Below are 6,822 nucleotides of genomic sequence, written 5' to 3'. Positions count from 1 at the left end.
GTCCCTTGACCAAGTAGCTTAGTAACCTTTGTGTATGACTCACCAAAGCTAGTTGTGGGCTTTGAGACCTAGCTATTATGAGCTACTTCTGAAAAGCCTATGGTGGGCTACTTGAGGTGAGGTCATGGATGACTTCATGGTTTGCTTGATGGTTAAGTCAATTCTGGTAAGCACCGCCCATCGCCCCTGCTTCATCGCTGAGCTGCTTGTTCAGCAGCTTTTGACCGTGTTGACTGGGACGTGGCTTGGTGCTTGCTGATCTGGCTAGGAGTCTGGGTCTCCGCTGAGCAGCTTGGTTGGACCGCTGAGTAGCTTGTTCAACAGCTTGGTCTTGTGCCAGGCTCGTGTCTGACCGTGTCAAGCATATTTCTGACCGTGCCAGGCCTAGTCTGGTGCTAGGCTGAGCGGCTAAGCAGGTCTGCTCAGCTGCCTGGTTGAGCAGTTTGGTCCAGGTCAGGCAGGTGGCCAGGTCAGGTAGGTGGCCAAGTTAGCTCAGTGGGGCTTGTTTTGTTGCTTTTTGACCATGAATCTTTTCTCTTCTTTTCTTCATTTTATTTCCTACAAAATACATAAAAAGGCAATACAAACACAAATATACCAAATTGTGATATTTTATACAAAAAGTATCGTTTTAAGTTGGTTTTTCTCACTTATGCTTAAGATAAGTGCCATAAAAGTGTATGATTTTTAGGTATGTTTGGCACTTATCAATAGTACATTGTGAGACTAGTATCTTGCCGTGCTAGTTAATGTTGTCCAAAACATGATGAAGTGATGCATTATAAGAGTAGTGCCTTGTCGCGTTACTTCATCTTGTAAAATTTTAAGATAATTAAATAAAAGAAATGTAAAGTGGTGCACTATGGAACTAATGCTTTGTCGCACTACCTCTTGTTGTTTAAATCAAGGTGTGGTAGTGCACAATATGACTAGTGTCTTATCACGCTATATTATCGAGTTGACTTTTTAACAACAAAATAAAAAAAATATGTTTTTGGTTTTTTCTTCTTATTTAATAATGTGTGAGGGTAAAATTAATATTTTCCCGAATTTGATTTTCTCTGTGAACAGATTAATCCTTATTTTAAATTTGTTTTTCATGTTATCCCTTTGAAAAAACATTGATGACAACTTCATTACATTTATTTGCATTATTATAGCCGCAACAACAAAAAGGGTAGTGACAACATGGCAACACCACTAGGGATAGCTGAGAGTTAGGCATGTTAAGATTAATTATGTGGATATTTTGTTTAATATTTTAATTTTATTCTTTTTATTTTTTGTTGTTCATGGCATAAATAATAATGGAAGTTGTTTCCCGACTTCATGAGAAACAAAAATGGTTTACGAGATGGAAGTTGTTTCACCCATAGAAGTAGAGATTTCCTTGTTAAGAGTCTTGGTGGAAACAAAGGAAGTAGAGATTTCCTTGTTAGGGCATGAATAAAATCCCATTAGGTTGAAAATCCAAAAAAGGCGACCTAAGAAAAAGTTAGGGTATGAATGAAAAGTCTATTAGGTTGAAAACCTAGAAAGGCGAGCTAAGCAAAAGTTAGGGAAATCAAAAGGCAATTATCTTAAAAGTCTACTACAATCTGGGTAAGCTAGAATCTTCTATATGTTTGTGCATGAAGTTGGAATTGTAAAAGTATCGAGCATTGTGAGATGGAATAGGAAGTTCTTGGGAGAATCAAACAAGGCTAGCATGATGATCCAGTTATCTGACTATCTCAGGAGATCAATTGATGAATGAGTAATTAACTTATACTAGGGTAAAATTTTTGCAACTTATGATAACTCTCATATATCCCTGGGTTTTCCAATTAAAATTCCTTGAATATCAATAGAAGAAAGCTTATTCATCTCCCTACTATACATTTATGTGTGCATATTCATTTAGATAAGTCTCAAGTTATGTAAATATGATGTTCGAACTACATAATCAGATAACTTTGATAATGTCTTTCACTAGTGATTCAGGCTAACAAAACACATTGGAACTAAGTCTCAAGGTATATATTGACAAGGAACGAATGATGTATTTTCCATAAGGAAGGGAGGCAGTACCCAAGCGAATTCAAAAAAATAAAATTAAGAGAAAGTGATCAATATTGGCTTGATTAATTGTCGGCTACCAATGAAGCACTATAGTTTTATATTAATTAAACATCTTAATGATAATTAAGTTATTCACATATGTGTAATACATTACGCAAACATCATTACAAACATCTTCGTATTACTCATACAACATTTGCATTAACACTATCATATGCATGCATGGCTAGAATATTTGACCTCTAGTGATCTCTTTTTACATGTGACCCACTGTTCCTCGTTGTCTGTGTGTTCTCATGGTCTTCATTGCACCCAGGCCCCTCAATGGCCTCGCATGATACCTTTAGCCAGCAGAGGTCTCTTGTTTGCACCGAGGCCCCTAGCGGCCTCATGTGATACCTTTGGCCAATAATAGTCTCTTCTTTGCACCTAGGCCCCTAGTAGCCTCGCATGATACCTTTGGCCAGTAGTGGTCTCTTCTTTTCACCCAGGCCCTTGAGTGGCCTCGCGCGATATCTTTGCCCAGTAGTGGTCTCTTCTTTGCACCCAGGCCCCTAGTGGCCTCGTGTGATATCTTTGGCCAACAATGGTCTCTTCTTTGCACCCAGACCCACTAGTGGCCTCGTCTGATATCTTTGAGCCCTTAGTGGTCACATCTTTGCACTCAACCCTTAGTGGTCTCGTGTTGTACATTTGACCCCAAATGGTTACATATTTGCACCTGGCCCCTAGTGGTATTCTATTAGCACATGGCCCCTAGTGGTCTCATGTTGTGCCTTTGACTCCACAATGGTTTCATTTTTGCACCTGAGTCCCTAGTGGTCTCGTGTTGAGCCTTTGACCTCAATGGTCTCATCATTGCAACTGGCTCCTAATGGTCGTGTTGTGCCTTTGACCCATAGTGGTCTCATCTTTGCACTTGGCCCTCTAGTGGTATTGTGTTAGGCCATTGACCCCCAATGGTCTAATCTTTGCATCTGACCCCCTAGTGGTCTCGTGTTGTGTCTTTGACCCCCCAATGGTCTCATATTTGCACCTGCCCCCTAGTAGTCTCATGTTGTGCCTTTGACCCCTCATTGGTCTCATCTTTGCACATGACCCCTAATAGTCTCGTGTTGTGCCTTTGACCCCTCCTGTGGTGTCATCTTTGCACCCACCCCCAGTGGTCTCATGCTTTGCCTTGGACCCCCAATAGTCTCATCTTTGCACCCGATCTCTAGTGGTCTCGTGTTATGTCTTTGATCCCTAGTGGTCCCATCTTTGCACTCGGACCCTAATGGTTTCATGTTGTGCCTTTGACCCCCTCAGTGGTCTCATATTTTTACTCGCCTCCTAGTGGTCTCGTGTTTTGTGTTTGACCCCAAGTGGTCTCTTATTTGCACCGACCCCCTAATGGTCTCGTGTTGTGCCTTTGACCCTCAGTGGTCTCATATTTGCACCCGATCCGAGTGATCTTGTATTGTACCATTGACCCCCAGTGGTCTTACCTTTGCACCCGACCCCCAAGTGGTCTTGTATTGTGTCTTTGAGCCCCAATGGTCTCATATTTGCACCGGCCCCAACTGGTCTCGTGTTGTACCTTTTACCCCCTAGTGGTCTTATATTTACACCTGACCTCAAATTGTCTCGTGTTGTGCCTTTGACCCTAGTGGTCTTATCTTTGCACTCGATCCTCCAATGATCTCGTGTTATGCCTTTGCCCCTATTAGTCTCATATTTGCACCTAGACCCCTTAGTGGTTTCGTATGGTATCTTTGACCCCTAGTGGTCTCATTTTTATATCTTCGACACCAAGTGGTTTCATTTATCGAATATGAAGCATCACTCTTGTCACTCATGATCTCTTTAACCACTAACCTAAAGCTTACGCTATTTGCATATGTTATAGATTTTTCACATTATGTTACTTCTCGTTCATAATTTGATATTTTTATCTTTACTTCCTTCTCTCCATGACAATCTGAGTAACCTTCCTTACTCTTATTATCTCGTAAGAAACAAGTAGAGGGGAAAATGTAAACACCCAATTTTGATCGAGGTTAAAGCTTTTTAAAAAATAATGATAAGATAATAAGTACAATAAAGAGCGAATAAAAATTAGAATGTGAGTTGGTAGCTGAGCTTTTGTTGGCCCATAGAAATTAGGTTTGCAACCCTAATTTACCTCTCTTTATATTATTAACCTAGAAAGGAGGTGTCACACTTAGCAACACACCTATTCTAAAAAAAATAAGAGGCAATCCTAGAGATAACAAAAAGAGAGGCAAGCCATTTTCAAAAGGAGGCCATCCCAGTGTTGTCGTCGCACATGGAGACAATATTGCCCCGATGAACATGATTGATGTCTCTAGAAATCTAGAGTAAAACAATTGTCTTCATCCCACTTGGGGGACGATATTGTTCATATCTACTGTTGATTTTCCATGCGGAGCTCTACTGCTCATGGTTTTTCCACATCAAACGTTCATTTGCAGAAATTGGGGTTTGCATTTATCATATCTTTTAGTCTTCTATTTTTTCTATTTCATTTGCCAATATTAATAGTGTTAATCTTATTCTGGTTTGACATTATCCATATCCCTTGTTTGATGTTGTGTATGTCCAATTTTGCATATGTTTGGTGATACACTCAATGTAACGCCCCGAAAAATACTCTTTATTTATTACGCGGAAAAGTGGGTAAATTTTTTTTTTGAATTGGTGATATAAAATTGTTTCCTTTTAAAAACCTTTCTTTTCCGGGACATCACTTTAAGTAACATATAACGCGGAAATCAAAACTGGTTACCTAACGGTAACTGAAATGATACAACATTTCATAAATATACATCTTCATAGATATAAAAGATCATAAGTACTAAATATACATATCCAACAAGAAAGGGCAATAATCATCGCCAACAGACACTAAACAAATACACGAACAAGCTGAAGCTGTCCTTGTTTCAAAAGTCACAAAATGATAAGCAACTCCTAGTGGCTAACTCCAAAGCTAGGGTACTGCCTCTCCTCAATTCCGTATGCCCTCTCCTAGAACATCACGGACGGGTAGCTCGAAGTCCGAGTAAAGCTGTCTATCTGACGAGCCCACACTATTTGACGAGCACAAGTCCGAAAAGTAAGCAATATAAAAGAGGAGAAATGGAGAGAGTAAGACATCTAATGAATATAATTCATTGACGGCGTGGACTTACTCAGAATATCACACTCGGATATGAAAAGTAGTTCATATATATATAACATATCACATTATAAATCATTAGTTGTTCTCGTAAACAATTATCCAATTTACCTGAGTAATATAACTAAACTCATCAATTGTTCTCATACACAATTATCTAATCAACCTATGTAATGTAAAAAACACTTATTCCCAAACAATATCATAATTCACCATTTCTCAATATATAATTCATTGACAAGATATCATGACTATAATTAAATAACACATAAGTGGAGATCATAACCCCAAATAATAACATACACATATATTATTTATAACCGACATCATAACCCACCGTTTATCAACATAAACAATAATGTATCAACATACATTTCATAAACAAATATCATAACCATAAGTAATAATATGTACATAATGTTAATGATGCATGATGTTTGTAACTCAAATGTGGGAATCCACTTCCACAAGTGCAATATATGCATGCTATGTCATGATCATCCACCTTACCCCAATATCCTTCCAATAACCTAGTCGGAAATAAATGAAGAGTACAAGTCCCATACCAAGCCACTTTGTACGCACCAAAAATCATTTCATAAGCCAACTGATCAATAAGTTCCATAGGAACAGTTCATAACAGGACAGTGTCGTAACAAACGCTTTATGGGCATCCCTCTCATTGATCCAGATTGCAAAGAGGAGTTGTCAGAGATCGTCTAGTTTGTCCTGTGAGAACTGTCCGATCCAACAGGGTACCTCCCCAGGAATACAAGGGACTCGTCTCACCCAGACTCTCCCTCAAGACATTGTTGACTAATCACCGTCCAATCAGTGTCGTCCCTGCTAACTTCACGGTGCTCTAAGTCATACCGTCAATTTCCTCTCCACTACTCCATTATTAACCATACGCATATGAACACTAACTGCAGTTAGATGATTAAATCTTTTAATCATTATTTACATGCTCGGCCTACCTTAAGTCATATCCCTCATGAATGCTTCTTGTGGGTCCCGATCTTACGTTAACACGTAATATAAAGGAAATACATCCCACCACTACGACCATCGCTGAATACCCTGGACGGTCCCAGACCAAGCCACTTACGGTCAGACGATCTCGCTCCGTGGTATCACGTATCCTTTTCTAGGCATTGCCCTAAATCATACATCCTTCTCGGAATACTTTCTTTAAAATTAATTACCGAGTTTGACTATTTAATTCCAACACCTTGAATACTTTACTTTTTAATTCAATTACGGTGTTATACCAAAGTAGTTTATATCACATACCCATACTAGGGTTATTACATACTCAACCAATCAATCCAAATAGTCAAACACAATCACTGTCTCTCGCCCAAGCGAGGACCCTTCGCTCAAGCGAAAACTCAATCAACAATACCATTTTAAAACTGGGCATCTCTCGCCCAAGCGAGAATTGTTTCTCGCCCAAGCGACGGACTTCTATCGCCCAAGCGAGACTCGCTCCCCCAAGCGAGAAAGACCTGCACACAGAAATTTTGCCCTTTTCGGCTAATCAAACGTATTTTCACATGGTTTTTCAAACACCTGCACCC

At 39.5% G+C, this 6,822-nt stretch overlaps 1 long non-coding RNA gene across 1 annotated transcript in view; it reads left to right on the top strand.

Annotated features, from left to right (window-relative positions):
• The window catches only part of LOC109326538, a 12,935-nt gene that overhangs the window by 1,442 nt on the left and 4,671 nt on the right, over positions 1-6,822 (top strand). Inside the window, exon 3 of the long non-coding RNA XR_002105250.1 lies at positions 1,218-1,225. This is a non-coding gene — a long non-coding RNA (uncharacterized LOC109326538). The remainder of the gene's footprint in view (positions 1-1,217; positions 1,226-6,822) is intronic.

The sequence above is a fragment of the Lupinus angustifolius genome, chromosome LG14 (assembly GCF_001865875.1).
Source record: "Lupinus angustifolius cultivar Tanjil chromosome LG14, LupAngTanjil_v1.0, whole genome shotgun sequence".
NCBI lineage: Eukaryota > Viridiplantae > Streptophyta > Magnoliopsida > Fabales > Fabaceae > Lupinus > Lupinus angustifolius.
This window is presented reverse-complemented; position numbering and strand designations above follow the sequence as displayed.